The sequence below is a fragment of the Nycticebus coucang genome, chromosome 5 (genome assembly GCF_027406575.1).
Source record: "Nycticebus coucang isolate mNycCou1 chromosome 5, mNycCou1.pri, whole genome shotgun sequence".
NCBI classification, from domain to species: Eukaryota; Metazoa; Chordata; class Mammalia; order Primates; family Lorisidae; genus Nycticebus; species Nycticebus coucang.
This window is the reverse complement of record NC_069784.1, coordinates 125,149,645-125,167,109: the sequence shown is the minus strand read 5'-3', so window position 1 is coordinate 125,167,109 and position 17,465 is coordinate 125,149,645. Positions and strand designations below refer to the sequence as shown.

The 17,465-nt window shown below is 34.9% G+C and overlaps 1 protein-coding gene across 3 annotated transcripts in view; it reads right to left on the bottom strand.

Annotated features, from left to right (window-relative positions):
• TAB2 (TGF-beta activated kinase 1 (MAP3K7) binding protein 2) overlaps positions 1–17,465 on the bottom strand; it is a 74,966-nt gene that overhangs the window by 42,981 nt on the left and 14,520 nt on the right. Inside the window, exon 2 of one of the 3 annotated variants that reach the window (XM_053591307.1) lies at positions 10,172–10,320. The exons of the other annotated variants lie outside the window; for them this stretch is intronic. The gene's annotated coding sequence lies outside the window, so the exon portion shown is untranslated. The remainder of the gene's footprint in view (positions 1–10,171; positions 10,321–17,465) is intronic. 3 annotated transcript variants of the gene reach the window in all.

Sequence of the window (17,465 nt, the reverse complement as noted above, 5' to 3'; positions counted from 1 at the left end):
ACTGAGAATTCAGTTTGTACTTTGAGTTTAGTTATCTGCCCACTAGAACAAAGAAACCAACATCAATATTCACTGGAGGAACACAACAGAATCCAGAGTCTCTACATATCATTCACAATGTCCTGAATACAATAAAACATTACTACATATAAGACACAGAAAAAACTGACCCATACCCAAGAGAAAAGGCAACCAATGGAGACTAAGCCCAAGATGATCCAACTGTCAGAACTGGCACATAGTATTTTAAAGCAGTTATTTTAACTATGCTCAAAGATTTCAGAGCAAATATGCTTGGACCTCTAAGCAAAGAAATAGAAACTATAAAAAAAAATACAAAAGGAAATATATTTGAAATAAACAAATGCACTGGATGAACTTAACTGCAGAGTGGAAATGACAGCAGAAAGTCAGTGAACTTGAAGACAAAGTAACAGAAATTATCTAGCCTGTGGCAAAGTAGCAAGAGCAGTAACATATCTGTAATTGTAGATCCAGAAGAAAAGGAAGAAACAATGAGGCAGGAAAAAATATTTGAAGAAATAGTGGCTAAAAATTTTTCCAAGTTAGTAAAAGATCAACATTTATAGATTTAAGAAGATGAGCAAACCCCACATAGGAAAACCAAAGACAACCACACATAGGCACAACATAGCCAAACTGCTGGAAACTAAAGAAAAAGAAAATCTTGCAAACAGCCAAAGAAATGGCACATTGGGCGGCGCCTGTGGCTCAAGGAGTAGGGCGCCGGTCCCATATGCCGAAGGTGGCGGGTTCACACCCAGCCCTGGCCAAAAAAAAAAAAAAAAAAGAAATGGCACATTATGTATCAACAATGACAATAATCAGTGAACTGCTGACTTCTTATTAGAAACAATGGAGGTCAGAAGACAGTGAAATTACATAATTTAAGTGCAGAAGGGAAATTAAAAAAAAACAAACTGTCAACCCCTATACTATATTTAACAAAAGTAAACTTTAAGAATGAAGGCAAGATAACTATTTCAACTGCCTTTGTGGAGCAGTAAATAATTTGTAAGAACAACTCAAATACATTACTGGAAGAAACAAACTGGTATTTACAAAATTTCAAAATGAAAATCAATAAATACATTATAAATTTATTCTGGAAAATTATTTCTCATAACAAATTGAGACATATTTTCTATGGTTAGATGCAAAATAACCACTCTCCTAAGAGAAAAAAAAATCAGTTTATAAAATGTTTTCAGCATTAGGTGCAAAATTTTGGCATTTAAACCTCTGCCAGCTAAAATGATCTAAGAGGACTAATTCCTTAAGGATTCGAAACAGTAGCAGAGTATACACAGCACAGAATGTAACAGTAAAAACACTGGAAAGGTTTATAAAATGTGCTATATTCTTTCCTTCCTTAAAAGGCATGTAAACAATTGGTTTTTGACTTCTTGATAATTACTACGACTGTAAAGAGCACTAAGCACATGTTAATGGTTCACACGGCAGGCCACGCTTCATATTCAGCATGGTTTATCCAGTGGATGTGTCAAGGACTGTAAGAATATACAAAGCCAACTGTTTTGCACAAGAAGAAATGACAGTTTCCAGATTAAAAAACAAAAAAAGCAACTGGATTTTTAGGTCTGATGAAAATTTGGACATTTATGAGTTAACTACATAGGAATATTTAAGAATGGAACTCTCTTCACCTATTTATCAACCACCCACCCATCTACCTTCCCCCTACCTCCCCAGTTTTGAAGAGGAAAAATAAAAACAAATCTGTGTCTAGATGCACTGAAGAGAAACTGCAGAATACCAAGGATAAAGAGTCTATCTTTAAAAACAGAGAGAAGAGCCATAACTTAAGAGGAATAGCCATTAGACTGACAGAATAATACAGGTTGAGCACCCCTAATCGGAATCCAAAATGTCCCCAAACTGGAAACTTCTTGAGTGCTGACATGATGCCACAAGTGGAAAATTCCACAGAAGTAGTTAATAAAAACCTTATTTCACACACAAAATTATTTAAAATAGCATATAAAATTACCTTTAATGCTATGTGTATAAGAAATATATGACACATAAATGAATTCTGTATTCAGAAGGTATGTGCCTATCATGTATATGCTAATACTACATATTCCAAAATCTGAAAAAAATCTGAAGTCTCAAACATTTTTGGTTCCAAGCTTTCCAGACAAGGGGTGCTCAACCTGTATATACATATTCCTAAAGGAAAAACATAACTGCTCATCTATTTTAATTTACAGACCCTTCAACTCAGCAATTCCACTTCCAAGAATTTACTTAAGAAAGCAGATAATCATATAAAGACATACAGGAAAAGATATCATAACATCATTTATGATAAAAAAATTTAGAAATGACTTAAATAGAAGACAGATTTTTAAAAAAGTTACGGCATTTTTTATGTTGAAAACATTCTACTTTAAAAAGTAAAAATATAAGGACGTTATTTTAGTTTTCAGCCACTATGCTTCTACAAATGTCATAAATAACAATGAATGAAATAATTTGTATGGCCAGGATATCTGTATAACACTGAAAAAAATGATTAATATATGGTCTTTTGAAATGGCAAGTATATTTTCATAAACTGCTGTAAAAAAGTGCTGTGAAAAAAAAAGCCTATTTGTAACAAATCAACTATATATATTGTTTTAATACTGAATTCATTTCAGACCAAAACAAAACAAAAACTCCTAAGCTTCACGCTACAACAGTGAATGTCCTACTCAACATCTGCTGTCAAGATTTTCTTTTATTGTTGGGGATTCATTAAGGGTACAATAAGCCAGATTACACTGATTGCAATTGTTAGGCAAAGTCCCTCTCTGTCAAGATTTTCTTACTGATGTAACTTATTATTTCATCAGATGAGGTATGGAGAGTATTTTGCTTTAGATCCATTCCTACCTGCTATGATCTAAATGTACGTATGTTCCAGATTTGTAAGTTTAAATCCAACTCCCAAAGTGATGGCATTAGGAGGTGGGGCCTTTGGGAGATGATCAGGTATGATTATGGAATCTTCATAAATGGAATCAGTGTCCTTACAAAAGAGGATAGAGGGAGCTCACTTGCCCTGTCCAACATGTGAGGACATAGCTAAAATATGCCATCTATGAACCAGGAAGGAGGCCGTCAGTAGACATCACATCTGCTGGCACCTTAATCTTGGACTTCCGAGTTCCCAGAACTATAAAAAATGAATTTCTATTCTTTACAAGCTACCTGGTTTATGTTATTTTGTTACAGCAGCCTGAATGGGCTAAGACATCCCCTTATTTCTGCAGCCTCATTTAACTGCTGCTCATTTCAACAATCCATACCTGTGTGTATAAAATGAAGTTAAGTCTTGATTCCAGTCAATCCTCAATTTTAGTCACAGTGGCATTGTGATATCCTACTTTTAATAGGACCATACTAAATTTTCTATAAATACCTACTGGATGGCAGTCTCCTATATTTCTATTTGGTAAGGTAGAACTATTCTCTAGTGAGAAGGATAAGTATTTGGAATTTTCCAGGACACTAGGAAATATCATGATCAAATTAGCAAGTACAAGAACAAACTCAGTAATTTCAATTTTAAGAAATCTATTTGAAGGGTGGCGCCTATGGCTCAAAGGGGTAGGGTACCAGCCCCATATGCCAGAGGTGGTGGGTTCAAACCCAGCCCCAGCCCAAAAAAAAAAAAAAAGAAATCTATTTGAAAACTCAGTCACTTGGTCATTTATCATTTCTTACTGTGTATTTCAAGGGCAGTTATTGTTACATGGAAAAATAGGTTTTTTTTTTGTGGCAGTATGTCTGAAAATACTGTTACTTAAAGGAGTTTTCTTTACTAGGATTTTAATATGCACTGTGAATCTTGGGTAGCAGTAGCAGATAAAATACAATAGAACCTCCATACTTGACCACCTCTCTACATTGACCACTTCCTTAAGTTGACCTGAATTTTCATAGAAAGTAAATTACACGTATGTAGCAGCACAGAAGGTCTAGTTCCTTATGCTGACCACCTCCATTTACTCACCAATTTTTTACAGTCCCTTGGGTGGTCAACTTACAGAGGTTCTACTGTAGTTCCTAAATTTAACTGGGCATGATCCCATTTATCCATAAATATCTTGAGGTAGGAAACATATGAGGAAATACTGCCATATAAAAAGGTAATCAAAACACTGGTATCTTTCTGTCTTAGGTATTTATCCTAAGGAAATAATTCAACATAAATTTAAAACAGTTTTCAAATAGCAAAAACCTAGAAAGAACTAAAATGTCTAATTTTTGGAGAGCAGCTTTGCAAATTGTAATTTATCAATACTTGGCTTTCTTGCAGATATTAAAACTTACAAAAACCTCAGAAAGTACAAGTAAATGTTCACATAATTTTTAGCAAAAAGAGCAAAAAATACTATGTAAATAATTTTCACAGGGGGAAAAATTACAATCGGAAGCAAAACAAAAAAAGTATTTGTATAAGGATGAAGGGATCATGAAAACTTTTGATTAAAAAATAATCCTTAATTAAACACCACTTGGTGAGTGCAAAAAGAAACAAGCACTTACATGGACTGATAATATAATCTCTATAGATGCCAAATTGCCAATTCATCAAAATTAGAACTATTTTTTTTACTTCACAATTCTACTTTTACGACTGTTTCAATCTATCTAGCTGTCGGTATGATGCTAATATTTTCTAATATAATTACAATTCTTGTCTTTTCCATGGATTGGCTGACTCTATCAGACTGCAGTGAGGTATTCTTAAGTAATATTTTCATGGCAGAAAGAAGCATTGATATGTAGTCAGAACAGTAAGAATAAAATTTAAGTTAAAGCAAGTTTTGAAACCTTTTGACCTCAATGAAGATTTCAAAATTAAGGGGAAAGGGCCGGGAGGGAGGAGGGAGGGAGGGGGAAGGAGAGGGATTAATGGGATTACACCTGTGGTGCATCTTACAAGGGTATATATGAATCCTAGTAAACGTGGAATGTAAAGGTCTTAGCCAAATAACTAAGAAAATGCTACAAAAGCTATGTTAACTAATGTGATGAAAATGTGTCCAACGATCTATGAACCAAGTGTATGGTGCCCCACGATCATACTAATGTACACAGCTATAGTTTAATAAAAATAAATAAAAAAAAATTAAATCTCAAGTATGAGTCACAATGCTTGTCTAAGTACATACACTATTTTAAGTATCTTTTACATTACCGATGCAACATGCAAGTGCCACATCATACGCCAGTTAGGTAGGTTTAGTGAACTTAACATTTGACTAAAAGAATTTACAAATGCCATTAATTTAACCTAAAGAATTTCACTATTATTTTTATAGCAAATTATCGGAATTCTATTTCTTGGAGCATGATGTTACAATTCTATCAAGGCAAAGCAAACTTTCAAGACAAAATACATCATACCAAGTTATTTTTCTAAGATAAAATGCAAGAATTAGAGCTACTGTGATTAAAAAACCTAAAGTTCAAATAATACCTTCATTTAGATAAAAGATATAGTCAATCTTTTGCATAAATTTTATCATAAAACAGTTATAATATAGAATCTATTCACAAAGATAATCAGTTATTTGCAAAAGTAATATAACAAATATACCAGATCTGTCACCCAAATGCTGCTTATTTTAAGTTAGCTACAATGTTCAGATGTGGTGTGATTTAAAAGCTTGAAGGGAGCAAATGATTATGTTACTAAAAACCAGATTTCTCTATTTTATAAGCCTATAATAATTTCCTTCCTAAAGAAAAACAATAAGTATTAACAACTACAGTAACATAATAATCCACACTACATCCTCTTAAAAGAGAAAATTTCCCATTTTTTTTTTCCATTTAATGCATTGCCTCAAGGCCATGAATGCTGACCATTTCTTATGGTTAAAAGGCTTACTAGTTATAAATTCTTTTAAAAGGAATGTGCAAGTCAGCCACACTTGGCAATTTATGTATTGTGGTTTTGTGGTAGGTATTACCATTTTCTAAGGATCAAAAAAGTACAATAAATCTGAGACAGAATGGTTCTACTTTATCAAAACATACAATTGACTACCTTGTGTATATTTTCTAATTCATATCTCATCATTTTCCAATATATTATGGCTTTAAGATGACAACAAAGTTATTTTTCAGTGCCCCTTTTCACTGTAATTTTTGGAAAGTCAATCCTGTGCATAAATATCATCTGTAAGAGAAAACAAGAACTAAATATGATAATAAGTCCTATTTATGGGTAAAAGAAAACGAAGAGGATAAAAGAAAATGAAAGCACTTGAAAAAAACCAATTTTTAACTTATACCAACAATAAACATTCATAACAAACCAATTGACTCAATATATAAAAAATGATAATTTGGTTAAATATTAATTTTAAATGACATCTTAATATATTCAGAGAAACTTATAAGACGTTTCACTGACTGATGCCCATGTAGTTTCATGGGCATCCATGTAGGTAAGATGCCCTTACCTATCCTTGTGTCCTCAAGTTTGTTCCTCTTCATCTCACATAATTACTTTCTTTTTAATGTCATGGCTGACCAGCTGCTTGTGTGTGTGTGTGTTACAGCTTTGGGAGTGTGATAATTAAGTTCATGGGTTAGACACTGTAAATGGTCATTTGTTACATATAACAGAGTTCTATCTATCCAGCCATACCTCCCTCCCTCCACCTATCTATATAAACTAAAACATCTAGAGAAAAGCCCTTGTTTAAAGAACATACAGGATGGTCATCCAGTGTGTACTACTAAAAACAACTTCACTGTCCACAAAGGAGGAGTAAGTATTATATATTATTGCATAGTTATACAAAGGAACACCATATAGCTTTTTGTTTATTTTTTAGGGGAATAAGATAACCAAATAATTATATGGAAAGAACTATAAGACACTACTGATTGAAAAAAATCAAGATAAAAAAAATCTATGTATGATATGATGCCCTTTGTGTTAAAAAAAAAAGACATGCAAAAAAGATATACTTAAAACAGATATTTTTATATGAATATATATGAAAAGTTCTACAATTATATACAGGCATTACAGCAGAACCTATGTAGTTGACCATCTCTCTACATAGACCACCTCCTTAAACTGACCTAATTTTCACAGACTGGACATGCACCACATGTATGTATCAGTACAGTAGGTCTGTTTCCTCACGTTGACCAGTTGGTTACAATACTCTGAGTGGTCAACTTACACAGGTTCTACTGTATTTTGGAGAGGAGGCTGGATAGAGGGACACATGGATGGGAGGTGGTCCAAGAAAGTCATCTCTGCTATATATCAATTTTTATATGCATGTTCACGTATTACTTGCATAATCAAGCATAAACAATGGAGTGATTATAGCAGAATAAATTATTTTCCTATAAAATTGTTCCCTATGTATTTCCCCTTAACATTACTTGTATTCTGACATGTGGATAGAAAAGTTAAGAGTAGAATTGAGTTGTTTGAAGGAACCTGTACTTAGCCAATCACAGGCACTTTTTCTGTTGTTGTTGTTGAGACAGAGACTCACTATGTCGCCCTTAGGGTAGAGTGCCATAGTATCACAGCTCACAGCAACCTCAAACTCTTGGGCTTACATGATTCTCTTGCCTCAGCCTCTCAAGTAGCTGGGACTACAGGCGCCTACCACGACACCTGGCTATTTTTTGTTGCAGTTGTCGTTGTTTAGCTAGCCCGGGCAGGGCTCGAACCTGCCACCCTCGGTTGTATGTGGCTGGCGCTGTAACCAGTGTGCTACAGGCGCCGAGCCAACAGGCACTTTCAAATAACTCAAAACCTTTGTGTCTATGCTGCAACTGTTAACAATGTACAGGTTAACAGCTGCAGCAAGGATCAATTATCAGGATGACTGAAAGATGTGATTTATAGTCATACTGTAATTTAAATGTTACTTATGGGTTTATATGTTTAGATCTATGACTAACCATCTCTAAACTTAATCTCCTAATTTATAACCCATGCTTAAAATAAAAAAAGTCAGGTCACTTTTTTCTACACAAAGGCTAACTCAAGGTAAAGAATAATTCAAGGCCTAAAATGATTAAGTAATATTCATACACCAATGAGATCATTTAATTGATTAAAAGAAAGAGACAAAGGGGTGATGGAAAAAGAAGTAGGTTTATCATTACTATTAAATTGAAGAGTCTCTGAATAAACATAATACCTTATGAAAAGTTATGATACACAAAGGTATTGCACTATTTTCTCTGAACCTATAGCATAATCACTTTGCTTCTGCATTTTCTATGGGCCAGGTCCTGTGCTAACTGCCTAACCAGTGGTTCTCAACCTTCCTAATGCCACAATCTATTTTCATTGTTAAAAAGGGGTTGCGACCCATAGGTGGAGAACCACTGAAATCTCTAACTTCATTAATTCAGCCCTCATTCTACTGCAGTCAGTTCAAAAGATGTACTGACTTATATGCACCAGTGCTAAAAAATCTTAATGAATTCCCATTCCTACTGAATTATATTAGAACTCCTTCACCTGACATTAAAAAACACTTATGACATAGCTCCACCTCTCACCATATCACTCTTTACCCTACTATTCTCTAAGCACACTGGACTGCCCACAATTCCTAGAACATATTACATACTTTCATTTCCAGCTCAGAAATACTCTGCCATTCTCTTGAAAGAATTCTACCTGTTCTTAAGGCTCAGTAGAAATGTTACCTTCTCCACACAGTTGATTTTTTCTAGCACTCTGAAGTATGTCACGTGTATCTCTACTAAGAAATTTTCCTTTGGTATTACTTGTCTGTAAGCTCATTGAAAACAAGATTTATTCCTCTGTATACCACAACTGTGCTTAACACAGTTTTACACACAATCTATACTTAAAATTAGAAAAATTTCACCATTATTAACAGTATCATTGAAAATAATTAATAAGACTTGATATTCATATACAATCCCCTCCTTAATTTCCCCTTCAATTCACCTAATAGTGGTAATGATCCTATCATTAACTTTGCTAGTAGCTCCCTTTCCAGTCCTAACTCAATACTCAGTGAGACATAATTTCAAAACCAACAACGTGGCACTTAATCAATGACCATGTTGACTAGGTTGCTTAACATTAAACTCATTATGTGTTAACACTGCAGGAGGGAACATAAGGAAGGAGTTAGGCACATATTAGAATATTAGTATTATCTTTTAAATTCACAGTTGGGATACAAAATTCCTCTATTCAATTTTGGGTCATCTCTAACCTAGATGAACTGAACTTTAAAGTCAAAAGATATGTATGGTTATTTACCTGTTTAGTAAATAAACTTATCTTTTATGGATTATGTTTCTAAATTTGTACAAATTGGTAAAAGCAGTAAATGTCCTTAAAAGCTGCCTGATCTCAGCCCTGTAGCCACTCATGAGTAGTTTTCTCTTGGTTAAGATCTAAGGTGTTAGGAAACCTCAGGTTTTTAATTTTGTTGTTATATTCCATACCAAGACTATTTATGGCTTCCTTGTCTGGCTTCTGCTGAGCAATCAAGTAAAAAAATTAGCAAACATCAGTTATACATTGTCCTTTAAAATACATATAACTAAATCCTTCAGGTAAAAGTACTATGATACATTATTTGGTTCTATCCAGAAATATTACTTAGAATTTCTAATTACTGAAGAATATATTAACTCTTTTGTAAAGACAGTAGTAGTGTGGAACAGTTGCAAAATCTTAGAAAAGAGAACTAGTTACTTTCATTTAGTTCCCTATACTGACTACTACATATGAACTTTTTTTAAAGGAAGACAGTATCATTGTCAACATTTTCAATGAAAACTGGAGTACTTTTTGTACATGTATAGGGCTTAAGTCAATAGCATTCCAAATCTACTTTTTTTTCTTCAAATTTACTTTTCTTAAACTGTTTTTGCATTAGTTTGCTACTGCCAGCAAACAGGTTAAATTAGAAATACTCAGGCAAAAGTTACGTTAAACTCAATGCTAGCCACATGTTACCTAGATGTTAGGGATGTTACCATACTTTAAGCAAGATGACAACAAGTTCTGAAAGTAGAGTTTTGGTTATTATATAGTTCATAGTAAGGCAGTTACATAGGCTAAGCTTGACTGGTGCCATGGACTTTAGCATACCTGGAAATAGAAAAATTCAAATTGTAGCTGTTCTTGGTTGGCCCATTGCCATTTTTGCAGCTTACAAATTTTTAATTAAGTAACTGCAGTGAGCTCATCTCTACTGGATACTTCTTTTCCAGGGCAGGTCCAGGAACTGGGTCTGGAGCCTTGAAAGCAGAAGAGAAACTAGAGTAAACTAGAGGTAGGCAGAACAAGAAATGTGACTAGAAAACATCATAAGATCTAACAGCAGTGAAGTAGTCCCCAAGGTCTCTCACATAAAGTATTTTGAAGTGGAAAAAGAGTCTCTTAAATTGCAAGTTACCAGAGGATGCTATTTAGTTAAGTCATTCTCTTAGCCTACCCAACTTTTTGGGGAACTCTCAATTCTAGAAACTCAAACAGTAGCTTTTATGAAATCTCTAATGGCTTTTAGCAACAGACTGTTCAAAAGGAGAACACAGAGTAACTATAACAGAAAGAGATAAACAACAACAAAATCCATTTTATTGGTTGGAATTGTAAAGTCTTTGTTTTCAGGTCATTTTGCTCTTCCCTTTCACTATCGTATTTCCAAACATCTTCTCACTGTTCCCCTAATTTCCTATGAACATTCTCAGGGAGTACTTAAGAAATGCCTTAGATATATCCAAGCAATGAACTGAAATTTCATGTTCCAATTTTTAAAAATACTTGGTAATTCTTAAAGAGGGAGGCAAAGAACAGCTCATAAGATGTGGTTCTTAACCACACTGGAAAATCTTTTTTCCATTACCAAAATAGATTCAATGATTTAAAAAAAAAAAAAGTTGTTTTTGTAAGGCCCATATAAAAACAAAAACCAGAAACAAACTTGCAACTACAAAGGTTACAGAAATGGTAGGGTATTAAAAATGGTAGATTATATTAATTAGATTACCAGAGTCTGGAAAGGATATCCTTATACTTGGTAGGCTGGCACCCTAAGGCCCTAAGGAGTTTCCCTTAGAAACTAATCCCACAGCAGTCAAAATGAACTGACTTTTTTGCTGCTGTCAAATAATGGCAGATACTGTAGGAATTATATTAAGATCAAAAAAATCAAGAAAAGATTTAAAAAAACTTCTGCATTGCTAGTAGGTAGCAATACAAAAAGCAAAATAGAGTAAAAATAGTTTTTGTGAAAAGGTAAAATTTCTATCTCTTGTCATAGCATGTTGTAGGGAAAAGAATTTGGGGAGAGAGACCTAGTTTCAAATCTGATTTCTTTCTTTTTTTTGAGAGAGAGTCTCACTTTGGCACCCTGAGTAGAGTGCTATGCCATTATAGCTCACAGCAACCTCAAGTTCTTGGGCTCAAGTGATCCTCTTGCCTCAGTTATTCTATTTTTAGTAGTGACAGAGTCTCGCTATTGTTCAGGTCGGTCTTGAACTCCTGAGCTCAAGCGATCCACCCATCTTGGTCTCCTAGAGTGCTAAGGATTATAGGCTTGAGCCACTACACCCTGTCCAAATCTAATTTCAATATAGACTTTCATTAAAACTCCCTGCAGAAGTTTCCTTTCTATTTAATGAGATACCACCACCCACTTCACTAGACTGTTAAGAGATTTAGCTAAAGTGTATATAAAGCACCCAAAAACTTGGTACATATTAGGTGTTCAATACATTTTTCTGCATTACTAAACAATGAAGCTTTTTTTGTTCTAAACATGTAGGTATACTAAGGTTTTAATTTTCATAAATGCCAAAGCAACCACTATGTAACAAGCTTTAGGGCTAAATAATTCAAACTGCATCACATTCTAAGAGATATAAGTGATTTATCAATACTGACTGCAGAATAGCTAGAAAGAGACTACTGGAGAGAGCTCAATTCTGGTGACTGATGATAAATAAAAATATAACAATCTTCATTTAGGGTATAATGCAGTTCTAGCCCCCAAGTGAAGTAGAAAATATTTCTACCAACATACCTCTTGTTAAAAGGTTATATATAGATCTGGAATATACTGCTTTTTAAAAAACATAAAAAATAATCAATGCATGATATAACTTGGTCTTTAAGTCAGAAAATAGGGGCAAAGAAAAGCCTTACATATGTACAATAATTTTCCTCTTACTGATAGAACAGTGGATTCCACACAAGATTATTATTTACCAAATGTGGCTCAAAGATCAGATTACACCTTCTCTGACATTACTGAGTAATTATAGCAAGTATCACAAGCCACAGGAATTAACAAAATAAAAGGATTTCTTTATAGCCCCTGTAAATGTATTTACTACCACAACTTTATTTCAAAATAGTTTTAGAAATTAACATGGAGAGCCGGGCACGGTGGCTCACGACTGTAATCCTAGCATTCTGGGAGGCTGAGGTGGGTGGACTGCCTGAGTTCATAGGTTCGAGCCCAGCCTGAGCAACAGCGAGACCCCTGTCTCTAAAAATAGCCCAGCACTGTGGCAGGCTCCTGTAGTCCCAGCTACTCAGGAGGCTGAGGCAAGAGACTTGCTTGAGCTCAAGAGTCTGAGATTGCTCGTGAGCTATGACATCACATCACTCTACCAGGGGCGACAAAGTGAGACTCTGTCTCCAAAAAAAAAAAGTTAACACAGAAATAATATTCAAAATAGATCACAACTTACCCAGAGATGATAAGATTAAATAGTATATGCCTCAGAAAGAAAAAAAAGTAGGAAGATTCCCATTCATTAACAAATACGGATAAGCTTTCCGTTTAAAGAGTATCGAGGAAAAAAACCCCACATTAGATAAACTATTTTTGTTTTATAACTAACCATCACATTGAAACACATTATTTATAGTAGTATTTTGGTTGATTCTCTTGGTTTTTCTTGGTATACAATGTCATCTACAAATAATAAAGAATTTACTTCCACTTTCATAATTATAATCATATTAAGTAATTTTTACTGATTATCAGAAGTCCAACAAGTAGCACAAGTAAGACCAGAATTGTGTTCAGTAGCATTCTACCTCTAGGTCCTGATCCTCCTCCTTATTGTACTAACTTGACATTACTGATAATTTTCTCCTTGAAAATTCCTTTCCTAGTCAAACTGTACACTCTTCTAGTTTCCCAGGATCTTTATTTCTATCCCTCTTCTTAATATGATATTTGCCAAAAGGATGTACAAAGTTAGGACATTCTTTCTTCCACTTGTTTCTCTGGCATCTCATCTACGCTCACAAGATAATACAAGGAGACTCTCCTTTAAACTGTAGTCTAAGCTTTCTATTCTACTTGATGAAATGAAAACATTCAGAACAGATTTGATGTTGAAAGGACTCTTGTAGATTATCTAGTCCAACATCTTTATTCAAAAAGAGAAAAACATAAAGTTTCAATCATGTAAGTCAGCCAAATCTGAGTAAAAGTTTACTTGATACAGACAAAATCTGCCTATTACTTATGAATCTAATAAATGCATACATTTATATACAGTAAATATAAATGAAGTAATTAAACAAAATTTAAGAGTAATCATTAGGCCTTGCTACATTTTTGTTAAAGACACGTCCCTATCTCTAAGAGATTTTTAATTATATAACAAATTTGATGTTTGAATCTACTTATCAAAGTGGATTTGAAAAACCACAGAATGATAACAAAGTTAAAACCTACTCAATCCTATGTTCATGTATTAGCTACATTTCAGATTTTTGAACAAAATCAAACTATTACCTATGCTAATGCTTTCCATTGGGACTGATGTCCTGATCCACTGTAAGAGGCAAATATTGCGGGCTGCTTGCTATAGCACTTAGAAGGGTGCCCGACACATGGCAGCTACCACTGCTGCTGAACAACTACTACATGTAAATATACTCACATTATTATAAACATGGCCACAGAATGATTCAACTACACAGAAATGAATCCTGTTAGGGGATGAAAACCGCATCTACTCCTTTTAGTTTATTTTCCAGGTCTTGTCCATGAGTAGGGTCACAACCGCACTAGCTAGGAACATGTTTCTAACTACTGTCAAACCAGAAATGCTTTAAGATCTCAATGTGAGTCTGTTAGGCTCCTTGTCAGGTGCTGAGAATGAAGAGCGCATTTTAAAAGGAAATTTTACACTCCAACACTCCCAAGTTTTTAAGCTGATTTAGCTCTGAAACAGAATACATAAAAAATAAAAGGGAAATTACGTGAAGCAAAAACAAGTTCTTTCCTCTTAATTGTGCTTACATAATTAAATTTAAACTCTTCCCAAATGGGGAGTTTTCTTCTAACCTTCCATTTTTGTCAGAAGTAGCAATTTTCTTTTTGGCCTGAAAAATGAAGTTACCTTAAGTTTTCTCTTCTCTTTCTTTACCTTTACCGAACTTCTTTACATCTCATCCATTTTATAATTAAATCTCTCAAAACACAACTCCTAAGACTCCTCGCTGGTTGTTACAGTCAATACAGTTCACAATCACTTCCATAGTTCTGAAATCTAAAAAAAGTTATGAAAAGATTATTTCATAAAGCTTCATGGGGAAACTCATCTGGTGGTGGCAAAAATCTGACATGAACTGACAAAAGGTTATTTACAGGCTTGATTTAGCTGTGAATATTTCCAGCTTTCACTGCAGAAATATTAGTGTCTAATTACAGGGTGATGTTTTAGACCTTACTGGAAGAGTTATATAAGATACATTTCAGCCCTTATACTACCAGGTTCTAGATTTTTTCTTTCTAGTATCTCCTGGAACCCTACTCTATCCGTACTGCTAACATGCTATCCCTATCATCCAGCATCTAAATGACCAGACCTTTGGTCACCTCCCTGCCGTCACATCTTCCCACCTGGTAACCAGAGGTCTGGTCAGCCCTTATATGCTTCTTTTTTTTTTTTTTTTGGTTGCAGCAGGCCATTGTTGTTGGATGCGAACCAGAGATGTATGTGGTTGGTGCCTTAGCCGCTTGAGCCACAGGCGCCAAGCCCCCATTATATGCTTCTTTATTGACACTTAATACAACAGAATCTGGTAGGGGGTCTAACAACAACCCCAATTTTGATGCAGTAATATGCATAAATTATATTTAGTGATATTCACAACTGTAAAATAATCTGAAACTACATAGTATCTGTATTTTCTTTTAGTAATAAATACACAGGTACTGGTAATATTTTTGTGGTCTGTTGCTCAAAATCATAATGGAAAGAAATGCTAAATTTCAGTTAGAAACTAATGAGAATATAGATATCATATTTTTCCTTGTCCAAATGCATGGAGCCCTCTAAATTCTATCACCCGACCACTTGAGGATCCTGTATTCTAGAGTAAAACCATTCTACTAAATCTACCTACTTCTGTTTCCCACAAATCCTCAGACCCTTTCGATTCTAGTCAGGCTTGCCTGAACATGTTCAACCTGCTTTCTCTCCCTTCCTTCCTTACTATGCTACTGCTCTTGCTTAGAATGTCATTTCTTTTCCTTGATGCTTATCAAAATCTTAATTACCCTTTGAAAAGCAATTCTAGTTTCACCTCCTTGAGTCCTTTTTCTCCTGCTTCAGCTCACAGTGGTCTCTCATCCTAGCACTACTAACGTACCTGTGGGTCAATGCTTTATGATTCAACATTAGATTATTTTCTTGCAGTTCCACTTCTGTGTTTTCTCACCGAAGCAGTAAGATCCCTGGGACACAGCCTCTGTGCTTAAATACTATAGAACACTGCTTATACACTCAATAAATACAGTGACCTCAGTGGACCAAGTCTTAATAATTAGATGATCATTGCTTAGCAACTTGAAGTACCAAAAATATATCATGAGAAGGCCAAAAATTCTACTAAGTAGCTAAAACAGACATTATAAATTACACTTACAATTCATCTCTATCAGAACTTAGATACTCCCATTTTATTAAAAACTCATTAGTTTACAATAGCCGGGCGCCTGTAGTCCCAGCTACTCGGGAGGCTGAGGCATGAGAATCGCCTAAGCCCAGGAGTTGGAGGTTGCTCTGTAAGCTGTGACGTCACAGCACTCTACTGAGGGTGATGAAGTGAAACTCTGTCTCTACCATCAATGAATTTCAAGTAATAAATCATGGATAGAGGGCTAAAGAAGGCATGAACATTCCATATGTTCATTCCAATGAATAAAATATAATACTTAGAATTACAAAGAAGTCGTTATATACCTACTATATGCTAGTTACTGTTCTAGAATCCATGGATTCAATTCTCACACAGCAACGTAGTGCTCTAGGCCTTGGACTAGAACCTAGGGTTCCTGACTCATTTTGAAGCTCTGAAACAAAAAATTGTTTTTATTTTCCAGAAAAGGTTTAATATTGGGGGCATAGAGGAGGTGTCCCTATTTCAGAAAGCAAAGCATTATAAAGAAATAGATTTAAAGCTCTAAGTATCTGCATCTCTATACATCTATATAACATACAGTTAAAAAAAATCTCTATAAAGTCTCTAAAGAAATAGATTTTGGGGCGGCACCTGTGGCTCAGTGAGTAGGGCGCTGGCCCCATATGCCGAGGGTGGCGGGTTCAAACTCAGCCCCGGCCAAACTGCAACAAAAAAATAGCCGGGTGTTGTGGCGGGCGCCTGTAGTCCTAGCTGCTTGGGAGGCTGAGGCAAGAGAATCGCGTAAGCCCAAGAGTTAGAGGTTGCTGTGAGCCGTGTGACGCCACGGCACTCTACCCGAGGGCCATAAAGTGAGACTGTCTCTACAAAAAAAAAAAAAAAAAAAGAAATAGATTTTGAGGTAACTTTCAATCATCTTTTGCAGAGTATTTATTATCTAATGATACTAGATGAATATCTGCCAATTTGTCTCATTTATTTCACATAAAATCTTATCCTGGAGGTGGAGTAGGGTGGAGTGGTAGTAATGATGATGGTAAATATTATTCTAAGTAATCTTTTTCACCTGGGGAAAGGGACCGAAACAGGAAGATAATGAGAACGAGGCTAGGAAATGAGAAATTGCTCTCCACACATTTCAAGCTCTATTGTTGATTATGACTTTTAAAAAAATTACTTTTCCTAAAGTGAAGCTCTCAGACTAATAGAAATGGAATTCAGAGTGAGCGGGGAGGGAGGTACTAGAACAAGTAAACTAATATTCTGACAATACCATGCTAGCAACCTAAAGTCATTTTTCCAAAACTCAGTTCAACTACTTAATAATCTACTTCTCTGTTAATTATAAATTAACATGATTCTGAAGCTAGAAACCTCAGTCTTCAATTATTTTCCTTTCCACATACAGCCAATGGCAAAGTTTCACTGATTACTCTGACAATTTCTTGCATTTATCCCCTGCTCCCTAATACCTACCACAATGTCCTTG